This window comes from Dama dama, chromosome 17, assembly GCF_033118175.1.
Source record: "Dama dama isolate Ldn47 chromosome 17, ASM3311817v1, whole genome shotgun sequence".
NCBI classification, from domain to species: domain Eukaryota; kingdom Metazoa; phylum Chordata; class Mammalia; order Artiodactyla; family Cervidae; genus Dama; species Dama dama.
The window spans coordinates 63493534-63507965 of NC_083697.1; the positions used below are offsets into that span (position 1 = coordinate 63493534).

Sequence of the window (14432 nt, forward strand, 5' to 3'; positions counted from 1 at the left end):
GCAATTCTAAGCTGTCTTCCATTTAACTACACAGTCAAATTTATGAGACCAGAAGAAGAGACATCTGCTGAAGAATGCTGGCTCAGCTCCTAACACTTACATGTGAACAAAATTTCTTAAGATTTTAAATTCATTCATTCTGCACATATTAATTGAGCACCTGCTGCTGCTAAGTCGCTTCAGTCATGTCCGACTCTGTGCGACCTCAGAGACGGCAGCCCACCAGGCTCCCCCGTCCCTGGGATTCTCCAGGCAAGAACACTGGAGTGGGTTGCCATTTCCTTCTCCAATGCATGAAAGTGAAAAGTGAAAGTGAAGCTGCTCAGTCGTGTCCGACTCTTAGCGGCCCCATGGACTGCAGCCTACGCAGGCTCCTCCATCCATGGGATTCTCCAGGCAAGAGTACTGGAGTGGGTTGCCATTGCCTTCTCCAAATTGAGCACCTACTATGTGCCAAATACCAGTGGACCTCGTCCTAATGGAGCTTACCTTGAACCCTGACTGTGTCTTAAGAGTCTGTACTCCAGCTGCCCTGAGTGACTCCTACCACTGAACTGAAATGATCCATGCAAAGCTCCCTGCGCAGAACCTTGGGCCAAGTGCTCAAGAAATGTTGGCCTAAGAAATCTGAACTTAAAAATCTTACTCAGTCTTAAGACTGAGTTAAGAATCTTCCTTGTGTTTACAGGGAAACAAGAGGCTACCCCAGCCAACCTTAAACCAGTCAGAATGAGAGGCCTAGCCTGTGAATTCTGGTGTAGACGGGCATATCAGAGCTTCCCAGATTCCGTTCATAGCAGGTAAGTTGTCTGGCCGTGTGATTCTCCTCTGGTGACGTGGCTCAGCCATCCGAGTGTAAGCCTGTTTCTCACCTAACCTTTGGCTATAGCAGTTTGCAAGAGGCTCTTCCAGAAGGAACCTGCAGAGACTTGCTGCACTGGGCTCAGATGGTCCCGGGACCCACATGGATGCCAGATCCCTGGCAGCAGGACCCCCCCACACAGAGCTATGCTCCCACACACTGAAGACGCATCAGTCTTCACTGAAGGCTGCTCTCATTAAACAAACATGGCATTATATTCAAAACTGCTCATTTATTTACAGTTTGGCATGTAAAACAGCAGAATATACTATCAAATCAAGCTATTATTATTTTGACCTATTAGCTAGAGTTTTTGTTGTCTTTGTTTTAGGTTGAGTTTGGGCCTGTTAGCCTAAAATAACATCTCGGGGTTAACTCAGGCTTAAGGCAGAAATCATCGAGGATTTGAATTCCCTTAATACTGGTTTAGAATAACTTTCAGTAGGATTTTAAGTTTGCAGTGGGACATTTTTCTTTTGGCCCTGACGCATGGCTTGTGGGATCTTAGTTCCCTGACTGGGTATCAAACCTAGGCCCCCCAGCAGTGGAAGCGTGGAATCCTAACCACTGGACTACTAGGTAATTCTCTAAAGTGGGACATTTTAGAGGACAAGGGCTAACACTGTACTAGGAAATATTTCCAATGTTTACCAACCAGTCTACCTGGGATCAAAAGCAGGCATGAGTTTACACTCGTGGTAATGCAGACTACCAGTTAACTTTGGTTCAGAGCCGTGTGTGTGTGTGATAAATATGCAGTTTGGAATTGGAATTCTTGGGGGAGCTTTATTTGCTCACTAATAGACACACTGCAACTTGAAGAAAATACTCAGTGGTGAACAGTGTCTTCCAGCACTAGCTGGAATTTAATCCAGTAGAAGGTTTTAGAATTTATTCAAGAGGTAATTCTGGCTCTCTTTGCAGTTAGGGTTCTATTTTTATGTCCCCTTATTTATAACATAAAATGTGTCTTACTAATAGTCACTTCTTGGGCATGACTCAGCATACACAATGTGCAGATAGAACACATCCTGTACTGGAGACAGCGGGACTTTGGAGCTGAAGAAACATGAGTTCAAGGTCAGGACTGTGCCACTTACCCGCCATGTCATACGAGGTTCCATGTCTACATCTCCAAGACGGTTCTAGTAATAGCACCCATCTCAAGAGGATTGGTTCCAAGATTAAATGATATTTAATATCACACATGAGGGGGAGAAGAATTGCAGACCAACTTCTACAGAAAGTTTCCAAGATTTGGCCTCACCCTGGGCAGTTACCTTACTGCTCTGTGCCAAATTACCACCACCCATTACAGTAAACAGCAGAGCAGACACTCCTCCACTGGGCAGGCCCCCGGCCCGAGGACGGGCGGGCAGGCCCCCGGGCCCGAGGACGGGCGGGCAGGCCTCTGGGCCCCAGGATGGGTGGGCAGGACCCCGGCCCGAGGACGGGCGGGCAGGCCTCTGGGCCCCAGGATGGGCGGGCAGGACCCCGGCCCGAGGACGGGCGGGCAGGCCTCTGGGCCCCAGGATGGGCGGGCAGGCCCCTCCGGGCCCGAGGACGGGCGGGCAGGCCTCTGGGCCCCAGGATGGGCGGGCAGGCCCCTCCGGGCCCGAGGATGGGCGGGCAGGCCTCTGGGCCCCAGGATGGGCGGGCAGGACCCCGGCCGAGGACGGGCGGGCAGGCCCCCGGGCCGAGGACGGGCGGGCAGGCCTCTGGGCCCCAGGATGGGCGGGCAGGCCCCCGGGCCCCAGGACGGGAGGGCAGGCCCCGGGCCCCAGGACGGGAGGGCAGGCCCCGGGCCCCAGGACGGGAGGGCAGGCCCCCGGGCCGAGGACGGGCGGGCAGGCCTCTGGGCCCCAGGATGGGCGGGCAGGCCCCCGGGCCCCAGGACGGGAGGGCAGGACCCCGGGGCCCCAGGACGGGAGGGCAGGCCCCCGGGCCGAGGACGGGCGGGCAGGCCTCTGGGCAGAGGGACATTTCTGTTACCCCAGAGCTTGAACCCCAGAGTGTAAAAGCAGTTCTGCTGAAAATGGAGGCAGGATACTTGGAAATCACCTGGGGGCCCAAACAAAAAGCTGAAGCACAGCAACCTTTTCGACCTCGGCCAGCAGCCTTGTGCTATTTGAAGGCATGACCCTTGGGACACACAAAAATCCTCCCGTGATTCTATTTAGGGAAAATCCTGGAAGGATAAAGAGGCCCTAGAATAGTGGCACTCTGGGCCATACCTTCTGTCGGCTCCTGGCTAATTCTGAGAAGAGTTAATTCATAATGGGTCTTCAACTGCACTGATGCTGGTACAGATTTTGTTACGGTAAAGCACATCATTCAGTGAATGACTGATAAACAGGTGAAAGCCGAGAGGTTCACTTTTCCCAGGCATTTCTATCAACATATCCCTGAAATGAGGCACTTAGCTGTGGGTTCCCAGGGACATTGGCTGTGTACCAGGAGAGGGGTAGAACCACCTGTCCCAGAGGGGTGGCGTGGGGGAACTTTCTGCGGGGTTTTGGCAGCACATAAATACCTGTTAAGAACCTGCTATCTGTACTCAGCCGTTAAAAAGAATGAAATAATGCCATCTGCAGCCCCATGAATAGACCTGGAACTTGTCTTACTGAGTAAAGTCAGTCAGACAGAGAAGGAAAAATATCCTTTGACGTCTCTTATACGCGGAATCTAAAAATTTAAATAAAAATTGATACAAATGAACTTAACAAAACAGAAAGAGACCCACAGAAGCAGGGAACTAACTTACGGCTGCCGGGGGGCAGGGGAAGGGATAGTTAAGGAGTTTGGGACAGACATGTACACACCGCTGTATTTAAAATGGATAACCAACAAGGACCTACTGTATAGCACGTGGAACTGTCTGTGCTCGATGTTATGTGGCAGCCTGGATGGGAAGGGGGCTTGGGAAGAGTGGACAGGTGTACGTGTGTGGCTGAGCCCCTTCATGCTCTGCTGTTCACTTGAATCTGTCACATCGTTAATTGGCTATACCCCCAATACAAAATAAAAAGTTAAAAAGAATATGCCATCTGGTTAAATAAGCATTACACACGTATACTTCTTTCTCAACAGGTCGATAGGTAATGCTGGAAAAAAAAAAAATGAAACCTGCAAATTCGGACACATCTGCTTCCTGAATTAATGTTCTCCCAAGCTGTGAACAAGCAGTAGAAGGGACTTCTAGTTTCACCCCCTATCTTGGCTCTTCTGACCTACACCTTTGAGGCATCTGGCTCAGAACAGAAAGGTTGACAGGCCCACAAATCCTGGAGAGGAGAAGGAAAAGCAGTGATAGCTTGTATCATAATAGTAGCTTGAATGTATATAGTGTTTGGCAATTTAGAAAATTCTTTGATGTCTGTAATTTAATTTCCTAAAATCCAGAATTTGAGCTGCAAAGGAACCTTGGGTGTCATTTAACCCAAAGTTTCTGAACTGGATTCCCTGCTGCCGTTGTGGGTGTGATAATTCTTGGTTTGGGGTGGGGAGGTCTCCTGCAGACTGCGGCATGTTTCACAGGGTCTCTGCCCTCTACATTCCCAACCCCTACATGTGACAACCACAAATGTCTCCTGAGAGGCAAGACCGCTCCCTGTTGAGAATTACTGATCGAGGCTATCTTGGAGTTATAAACAGATTATACACTTACACATGTGTGCATGCTAAGTTGCTTTAGTTGTGTCTGACTCTTTGCAACCCTAAGGACTATAGCCCACCAGGCTCCTCTGTCCATGGATTCTCCAGGCAAGAATACTGGAGTGGGTTGCCATGCCCTCCTCTGGGGGATCTTCCCAACCCAGGGATCGAACCCAAGGCTCCTGCATTGCAGGTGGATTCTTTACCGCTGAGCCACCAGGGAAGCCCAAACATTTACACATGAAACTGTAAGTTTCATGCACCAATGAAACAGTAGTATCTCCACACTCAGCATGGGCTTGGTGTCTTGACCTGGCTCTTCCTGTCAAGGCTATCAAAATTGAGACACGTGCAAGAGATTTCAAAGGTCCAAAGCAATGTCTCTTTGATACAAAACTACTCAAATTAATTTGGTTGGAAATCTATCAATTTAATTTTTCAAAGCAAAGAACTACCACCATAAAGCCCTATCACACTGATTCTGTTGTTAGACTGACTTTGCCATCCAGCAAACTGGCAGGCCTACGTCACACAAATAGCACTTTTGCAATCAGGCTAAGGATCTGCCAAGCTATAGAAATGCCTTATTAAATTCAGACCCCTTGGCTTCATGGACATGTGAAAACTGCTGACAAGCTGGTTTTTAAGACTTAGACCTTTTTCTGGTGTCACTGCTGGTTTCTAATTATGTCAAAGGCTTCACTTAAGACTCAGAATTTTGTTTTTTGACACACTATGAACAACCACTGCCCCTGGAACAAGTCAATTCACTGATACTAGAATCAACCTCTGTACCCCTTAGGCAGAAGGCAATGGTCTGATAAAGTAGATGCTCAAACAATGTTTGTGCATGCATTCATTCAGTCATTCATTTATTCATTCATGCGAACACTTGCTGACTAAAATGACTGAACACTTGCTGACTGCCAGGCTGTGTTGGTGCTTGGTGATCCAGTCGTGAATGCTGCACAGTCCTTGGGGTTCCCAGCCTAGCAAGGGTGGACGAAGGAGGGAGAAAAGACGGCAGAGCAAACACCATGAGCAAAGACAGGCAGCCACATAAGGTTATTTAACCCTAGGACTTCCCAGGTGATGCAGTTGATAAAGAATTCGCCTGCCAATGCAGGAGATGCAAGAGATGCTGGTTTGACCTCTGTCTTGGGAAGATCCCCTGGAGGAGGAAATGGCAACCCACTCCAGTAGTCTTGCCTGGAAAATTTCATGGACAGAAGAGCCTGGTGGGTTACAGACTATGGGGTTGCAAAGTTGGACATGACTGAGTGCAGACACACACAGGAACACACATGTGTTCTTTGAACAAACATTGAGTGCCAAAGGTATGATCATAGCTTTGTAAAGTTTACAAGCAACAGTGGACTGTGGGTCAAAACAGAACCCAAAGAGCGATCCAGCTTTAACAGGTGGGTGAGGACTGAAAATCTGCACATCTGGCTAATTATATTTAGAGACAGATGGAAATTCTGCAAGGGTAATCCACCTATAACTAAAACTACATTATCATATATTGATTGCATTACTGCAAATGTAATACCCAATGATGTTGTAATAGAATGAATTAATTAAAATCATGAAGATCAAAATCAATTTTATTGAGCATCTTTACAAGCCAGACACTTTGCTCAGTGTTATCATTTACCGCAGTGGGACGATTTCAGAGGAGGACTGTATTCCACAGCAACTCCAGCATTGCTGGGAAAGTGGTTGGAGAGTGCTATTTCCCTCATATGCTAAGAAGAGAGTGGCATAAAAGAGAATAGATGACTTAAATGCAACTTAAATGCAATAGATGACATAAATTCCCTGGAGGGAAGGAGATGGACTAGAAATAATCTCTTACAAAATTTCTGTAATGTATGGTTTAAAAACTCTCGAGTTGAGCACTTACTGTGTGCCATGAGACACCTTAAGGAAGTTATCTGATTTTTCGAGATGTCCCTATGAGATGAAGTTTAAATGTGGGCTTTAGAGCAGGGAATCTGCAAACAGGCAGAGGGCCAGATTCAACCCTGTGGCTGTTCTTATAGAGTCTTACTGGACTCAATTTGTTTACATGTTGTCTATAGCTGCTGCTCTGCTATAACAGTGGAGTTGAATTGCTGCAGCAGAGACAGTATGGCCCACAAAACCTAAAAGATTGACTGTCTGGCCCTTTCTAGCAAAAGGCCTGCTCTCTTTGGTCAGATTTCCTGCGTTTGAGCCCCAAACTGTGAAGCCGTGTGACAGTGATGTACTTATTTATTTAAAGTCTTTGTTCCTCACCAGCCTCATCTGCAGAATGAGACTGGACTGGCGGTGACAACAATCACTATCTCAAGGTGTCACTGTGAGGAATAAATTAGATAATAATACCAAGTCCTTAGAACAAAACCAAGTATACAGTAAGAATTTAATACATGTTAGCTATTATTGCCTCCTTTTTAAAGATCAGGAACTTGAGGCTCAGAGTGATCAAATAACTTACCCAAGACCGCTCAGAATTGAAATTTAGCTGATGACAAAGCCCAGGGTCCCTTCTGCCATGGTAACTCTCTTTGCTGTGTTCTTAGTAATAGCAGAGTTAACTGCAGCCAGTGTTTATAGGGTAAAACTATCAGTGAGAGATGGACTTTGGTTGACAGAGTTGAAGGAAACTCAAGCACAGGTCCACAGTAAAATTGCTGGAAAACCATTCCTTTCTATAATACCAAGTGCCTCACTGCACCGCCCCACGTCCCCCACCCTTCAGAGAGTGCTGCAAACTGTTCCATAGCCTATTTCTGGCCCTTTATAAAGTAGTTAATAGGTTCAAATTTGACTTTTTAGACTTAAAAAAGAATTATTAAATTCTTAACTGGAAATGTTTAAGGACTAGAATTCACATAATCCAAATGTTTAAGTGAGGAATATGGGACCATGATATAGCAGTGGGAATGGGGGCTACTCCCCCAGGCCCTGGAATCAGACCTGGCTTCATACCCTGGCTCCCCAACTTGAGAAGCAAGTGTTGTCACACCAGCCATTTAATCTCCCTAAGCCTCAGTTTCACCATCTAGAAAATGGTGATAATATACCTCACGATGTTGTGAAGATTAAGTGAGATAATGTATAGAAAATACTTAGAAAGTACTTGGCTATATTAAGTGCTCAAATTTATTATTTTGTATTTTATATACTATATGATTTTTAAATAATTATTATTTCAGTTGAGCAAAATAGATGTTTTTCAAGGGTGTACTCTTGGGGGTACAGCCCCATGTCTAAGTCACACCTAAGAATCACAAATTCTCTGCTTGACAATGTAATTTTAAAAGCTAAAGAATCTGAAGGAATTTACTCCCAGATTTTTGTGGACAAACTGAAAGGGAACTTCTGTAGCTATTATCTCCTATATTGATATAGAAAATGCATCATCATAACCACACATTTCACATGCAGTTATAATGATGCCTTCTTCAAAGCTACTGACTATTTTATGCCAAAGAGCAAATCCTATGTTCTTTTTGATATTTGTTCAATTGTGTATTACCTTTTTATGACTATATTATAGTGTAGTATACCTACACTAATGCTTTGTGACTACCCATTGAATGTAGTTGTAAATACTGTTTATTAACTATGATATATTCAAATTACCACTGCAAGTTTAAGAAAGTTACCTGGGAGTAATATTCACAGAAAAGCTTCATGTGCCAGCATTGGAATATATGAACTGGTGGTTTGATGGATGGTAATTTTTATCATAAAAATATTCTTTAATTTGCAAAGGGATTTCTCATAGAGTTCCTTTAGCTAGAAAGTCCTCTGTGTCATCTAGAATATGATTCAAGTTATTGAAAAATTGATCTCTCTCTCTATATGTATCTTTTCTGAATATACCTTCCCTATATCGATATAGACCTATAACACTGTGCCAAAGTATCAGTCCCATTTTCTTGATGGAGAAACTGGATAATCATGTGCTTAAGCTCAAAATCACAATTACACAGCGATAAAATGGGAATCACAATTTAATAAAGGAGCTTCATCTTTGGGAGTACAGTCTCTAGTTTAAATTCTGTTTGATAAATGGCCCATTTATCTTCAAGACAAATCTGGATAGTCCAAATATAGAACATATATATATACACACACACACATATTTTAGAGTATATACACATATACATATTTTAGAATATATATATATTACATATATATTCTAAAATTTGTGTATAAAGAGTATTTTTCATTCATTTAGTTTCTTGAATTTATACCAAAATAGATTTAGAAAGTGAACTTTCCCAAACATAAGCATATGTAGCTTAATAATGGTGTGTAAATGCTCTTCCTTTCCCCCAGTTTCAAAGTATATTAGCAAGTGATAGTTATATAGTAATAGTATAGCCATTATTATTGTGCCGTATTATACATGAGTACATGCTCTATGGGTTATGTTCTTTTATTACCTTCTGGTGGTATGTCAAATCATAGTATACAAGAATATCACAGGTCTCCTTGTAAGAAAAATGACAAATTGCCTGTTCTGAAACAAAGACTCTCTAAGATAGAATGACACAGACAAACATTAGTTTCAGTTTTAGGTGTGACCTTCTGATTTTGTTTGGTTAACATTAGTCATCTCAGTTCTGACTAGGGAACAGTATCTGCCAGCACAGAAAAAAATCAGATCCTGTTTAATGTTGATGTTCTTGTATTTGATTGACAAGTATCCCAAGGCACTAGTTACAGTGAAATAGAAGTTGGCCAGAAATACTCTCAACATTGATTAAGCCATGGGTTACTTTCTTCTACAAATATTTAAGTTGAATGTGGGGTATTTTTGAAGTTAAAAATATTTTCAAATACCACAGCAATATGACTATAATAGGCTCTTTGTGAGAAAACATATAAAAGGAAGTAAACTTTCTAGTGGGAGGCAGAGACAATATGCATTAAAATGCAACTTTAACCCCAAAATTACATTTTCTTTTTATCCACTAAACATTTAAATGTTATTCTCCCTTAACTAACTTTCTAGCTTTGTTCTTCCTCTGGTGATACTTCATTTATTATTATTGCTATTATTATTATTTTTGCATATAGTGAAAAATGAAAATGATAGTTTAAAGAACACATGCTTCTAGCAAAAGTATGCCTAAAGTTAAACCCTAGTACTTAGTAGCTTAATTCTTGTTATAAAAACTTGGACTCTATTAGAAATGGGGCCATTTGAGAGAGGGCCCTTTGTAACAGAGAAAGTAAAATTTCCTTCCTATGGTGAAGTGATTGTAGACAGTTTAGCCTATTTCCACTTTATGCTTCACTGTTTGAAATGTATTAGAAAAAATAAAGAAACATAGTTTATTTCATTATCTATAATTGAAACTTTTCAAAGGCAGAGTCCTTAATTGGTATCCCTAGTGCCTAGCACAAAATGAAGAAATGTTTCAGTAAAGGAAAAAAATTAATGAAAGAACCAATGAATGAGCACCGTCTTTTATAAGAAATGTAGTAAGATAAAGGTAGGAAAAGAATTGTAATATTATATATAACTACCAATAAATTGCTTTGGATATCCTATTTATATTTAACTTTTGTTTTACCTGCATTTAGAACTATGTACAAATAGCCATACAGAGTATTGTGCAGGGAATAGATAGGGGAAACTCCCTGGCAGTTGAATGGCTAGGACTCCACATTCTCACTATTGAGGGTCTGGGATCAATCTCTGGTTGAGGAATTAAGATCCCACATCCCATGAGCCACAAAAAAAAAAAAAAAAAGAATGGATAGGTCCGTTTTGGCGTTGTTTTTGTTATCGAGTTGCTAAGTTGTGTCCAACTCTTTTGAGGCCTGCCAGACTCCTCTGTCCATGGGATTTCCCAGGCAAGAATATTAGATTGGGTCGCCATTTCCTTCTCCAAGGGATCTTTCCAACCCAGGGATTGAACCAACATCTCCTGCATTGGCAGGTGGATTCTCTAACGCTGAGCCACTAGGGAAGCCCCAGCTTTGGCACAGGAGCTGGCATTTCTAATACACAGCTCAGGCGTCAGCAGGTCAAGGGGAAAAGCCCCACCGATCATTGACTGATGGACTATAGCCAAGGCGCCCAAGAGTCTGCTTAGAAAGCAGGCACTGGTCGGTCAGGCAGCCGGAGAACTCCCATGACTTTTTTTTTTTTTGCCTGAGCTGATATGCTTTGCTTCTACTATATGGTCTCAGAGATTCGGTAGAGAGTTTATGCTGCCACAAGGAAGGAGATACCAAGACAGGGCCTGACCAAGAGGGCAGCTTCCAAACGCTCTTTCATGTGTGGGTATCCTGAAAGGTTGGGTGTTCAGTGCTTGAGCTCACACAGTGTTGGAGGGTCCTCCCCCTGGCATTTCTCTGCTCCTGGGAGGTTCTCGCCCATGCAGTAGTGAGTCCTGATGACTTGGAAGAGAAATCACAAACTAATCTGATGCTGGATATAATACAGAAGTTCATAAACGTCTGCACGGGAAATCTCCACGATCCAGTATGTCACTTATGTTGCCACACAGGCACCCACAGCCTCTTGTTCAGGGGGTAAGAAATGGGGAAGCAGCAGTGGGTCTCTGGTCTTTGGGGAGGGGAAAAAAAAAGCACTACTGCCATTTTTCCTGTTTATTCATATTTATTTCATCTTTTCTTTTTCTTAATTATTTTTTTCTCTTTCTCATCTTAAATGGTCACTTTATATTCCTGGCTTTCAAATGTAAATACACGGTTAATAAGTACTCCAGATGATCATATAGGAATAGAGTGATGCTACTATCTGATTAGTAGCTGTTTGCTTTAATTCTTGCTTAAATAATACACACACACACACACACACACACACACACACACACCTTTTTACCAAGAATTCACCACTTGAACAAAATGTGGTAACATATGGTTTTAAGCTAGGGAAAGGAGAAGAGTTTGTCATTTATGAATTATTTAAATGCTAAATGTCTAATCTTTTTTCAAGGTAGAATTTGCAGGTTTGGGGGAGGAGAGGGAAGTTGTTCTATTCTGAGGAGAGATACATTTTAGAAGAAGGTAAAGTGGGAGACGGATGGAGGAGAACCAGTTTTCCCAGTGTCTATAATTTAACTAGGCAGTTAAAGTTAGTTGGAAATTTTCGTAAAAGTTACAAAGACTATGCTACACAGAAATCAAAACTATATTAGTTAAACCAATGAAATACAGACTGAAATTTAAGAAAGGAAATGTGCAGAAACTTATATCCAGAGTTTTCCTGAACTTAGGGTGTTTAGAATGAAAGGGTCAAGTGTCAGGAAGTTTATGACTTTTCAGGTATAATAAACTTCTGGGACTGTAGTTTGAGACATAATTGCTGTTCACGCCTCATAGTCTGTGCTTTCCTTGTGTGTACTTGGAGTTAATATTTCAGTTGAAAAACTAGCATACCAGGAAAAACGTCTCTGATTTAAGCTAGTCATTTATTCCAGTCTCACAGGAGAAGACTGGATATTCTCTGAGTTGATCAAGTGTGAAATGACTTTAATGCTTCAGGGAAAATACACTATATCAGTCTTGCAAACTGTTTTTAGAAAGCACGGCTTAGTCAAACCAGAAGATTTAATAGGCTTAGTTATTTCTTTTTTCTCCAAATTGCCTTTTATGGCATAGAGAAGATGAGGACCTACAGCAGCCAACAGTTTATCTCTGTAGACCAGTCGCCATAAAAGACAAGAGGGGACAGACTGGGTCAGCGTGTTTCTCATAGGTCTTGAAGTCAGTCTTAGCAGATTTAACGTTAATTTATTTGAGATTTGGATGCCCCGTTGCCAATCCTGGGTTCTGATGTAGAGTTTCTAATTCGTGTGTGTATGCATGTGTGCTCAGTCGTGTCTGACTCCTTGCAACCCCAGGGACTGTAGTCCACCAGGTTCCCCTGTCCATGGGGTTCTCCCAGCATGAATACTGGAGTGGGTTTCCACGCCCTCCTCCAGGGAATCTTCCTGACCCGGGAACTGAACCCTCATCTCCTACACTGCAGGCTGATTCTTTACCCCCTGAGCCACCGGGGAAGCCCAGTTCACCTGTAGAATCCTGCAGCTATGAGTGATGTGAGCGGGGTGCTGTTATCTCCAAGCCCATCAGAGCAGCCCGCCCAGGGAAACCTTTGGTCCTGGTGATACTGGGTGAGGCAGCTTACATGGCCTGGTAGTTTCTTCTTACTTCTCTAGATTCTGCAAGTGAAGGCTAAGCAGACCTTCACATTTTACACTGTAAGCACTTTTAGGTCCTGTCCACTGTAAAACAGAACTAGGATGATTGTTTGGAAAACACAGTTTGCCCACATAACGGTGGTTAATCCAGTTTGATTTTTCTAAAGCAGCACAGAAATTTATTTTTGCATAAACATGAATAAAAATGTGCTGTAGCCTGCAGCTCACAGCCACATCCAATATCTAGTGCGGGGTGACCTCATTCTTTCCCTCTGCTGCCATATATGTGTACATACATAACACACACATGCACACACATGACACACGCTCCCTTTTTCCTTCTTACCCTAAAACACTACTTGCTTCTGCTGTTCCCTTGCTGGGGATTTCACCCAGCATGTTGACATCAAAATGCTTGTGGATCCCAGCCCCTGCCTCACTGTTCTCACCGCTGAATCCTAGCTATGGGAGGTAAGCCAGCTGAGCTGTTAGTCTTCCAACCACTTCAGCTTTCTCTCACTTGTCTATTGGGAAACCACCGAAGCCTAGACTGGAAGGCAACGTGAGTGAGGATGAGGGTGTGCGGGAATGTGTGTGTCAGTCGCTTAAATGACACATGTCATCAGTGAGACGTGGTGGGATTGAAAAGTACCTGTTTACAGGAAGAACCCTGACGAACCCTGACTCTTACCATACACCATATACAAAAACTGACTCGCAATGGATCAAAGATCTAAATGTAAAAAGCTAAAATGATAAAACTCTTAGAAGAAAATATGGAGGAAAAACTTTATGACACTGGATTTGGCATCGATTTCTCAGACGTGACACTAAAAGCACAGGCAAAAAAGAAAAAAATGGGTAGACTGGGCTATAGCAAAATGAAAACTTTTGTGAATAAAAGATACTATCAGCAGAGTGAAAAGGCAACCCATGGAATAGGAGAAAATAATTTCTGAAAATATTAAGGAATTAATAGCCAGTGTATATAAAGAACTCCTAAAATGCAACAATATCAAAGCAAACCAACCAACTTAAAAATATGCAAAGGAATAAACAGGCGATTCACCAAAGATGATACACAAATAGCTAACAAGCATAAGATGCTCAACATCACTAACCATTAGGAGCATGCAGATCAAAACCACAGTAACATAACCACAATAACATACCACTTCATACCCATAAAGATGTCTTGTTATTTAAGACAAAACAGAAATAAGAGCTGACAGGAATGTGGAGAAGTTAGAACTCTTGTGCATTGCTGGTAAGAATACAAAATGGTGCAGCTGCTATGGAAAAGTTCCTCAAAAACTTTATCACATGATCTACTAGTTCCACCACCACTGAGCTGGTGGAACTAGTTCCAAAAGAATTGAAAATAGGGATTCAAACAGATAGTAGTACACCCGTGATCATAGCAGTTTTATTCACATAGCCCAAAGGCGGAATTATCTCATATATTCATCAGTGCATGAATGGATAAACAAAATGTGGCACATATATAAAATAGAGTATTATTCAGCCTTAAAAGGGAAGGAAATTCTGAAACATACTACAATGTGAATGAACCATAAAAAATTAACACTAAGTGAAACATACTAGACCCAAAGAATAAATGTTGTATAATTCCTCTTATATGAGACTACCTGGAGTACTCAAATTTATGGAGACAGAAAATAGAATGGTGGTTGCCAGGAGCTGGGGAAAGGGAGAAATTGGGTGTTATTGTTCAA

At 42.6% G+C, this 14432-nt stretch overlaps 1 protein-coding gene and 1 long non-coding RNA gene across 18 annotated transcripts in view; one reads left to right on the forward strand and one right to left on the reverse strand.

The window, feature by feature from the left end:
• RBM47 (RNA binding motif protein 47) overlaps nt 1-14432 on the reverse strand; it is a 176899-nt gene that overhangs the window by 17992 nt on the left and 144475 nt on the right. The gene's annotated exons all lie outside the window — the stretch shown is intronic.
• The window catches only part of LOC133071806 (uncharacterized), a 38546-nt gene that overhangs the window by 4967 nt on the left and 19147 nt on the right, over nt 1-14432 (forward strand). For 5 of the 7 annotated variants that reach the window (XR_009696547.1, XR_009696546.1, XR_009696544.1 and 2 more), the window contains exon 2: nt 689-800. This is a non-coding gene — a long non-coding RNA (uncharacterized LOC133071806). Of the gene's footprint in view, nt 1-688; nt 801-889; nt 2259-3952; nt 10249-14432 lie in introns of those variants that run through there. The other 2 variants (XR_009696543.1, XR_009696541.1) reach the window with 2 other exon arrangements.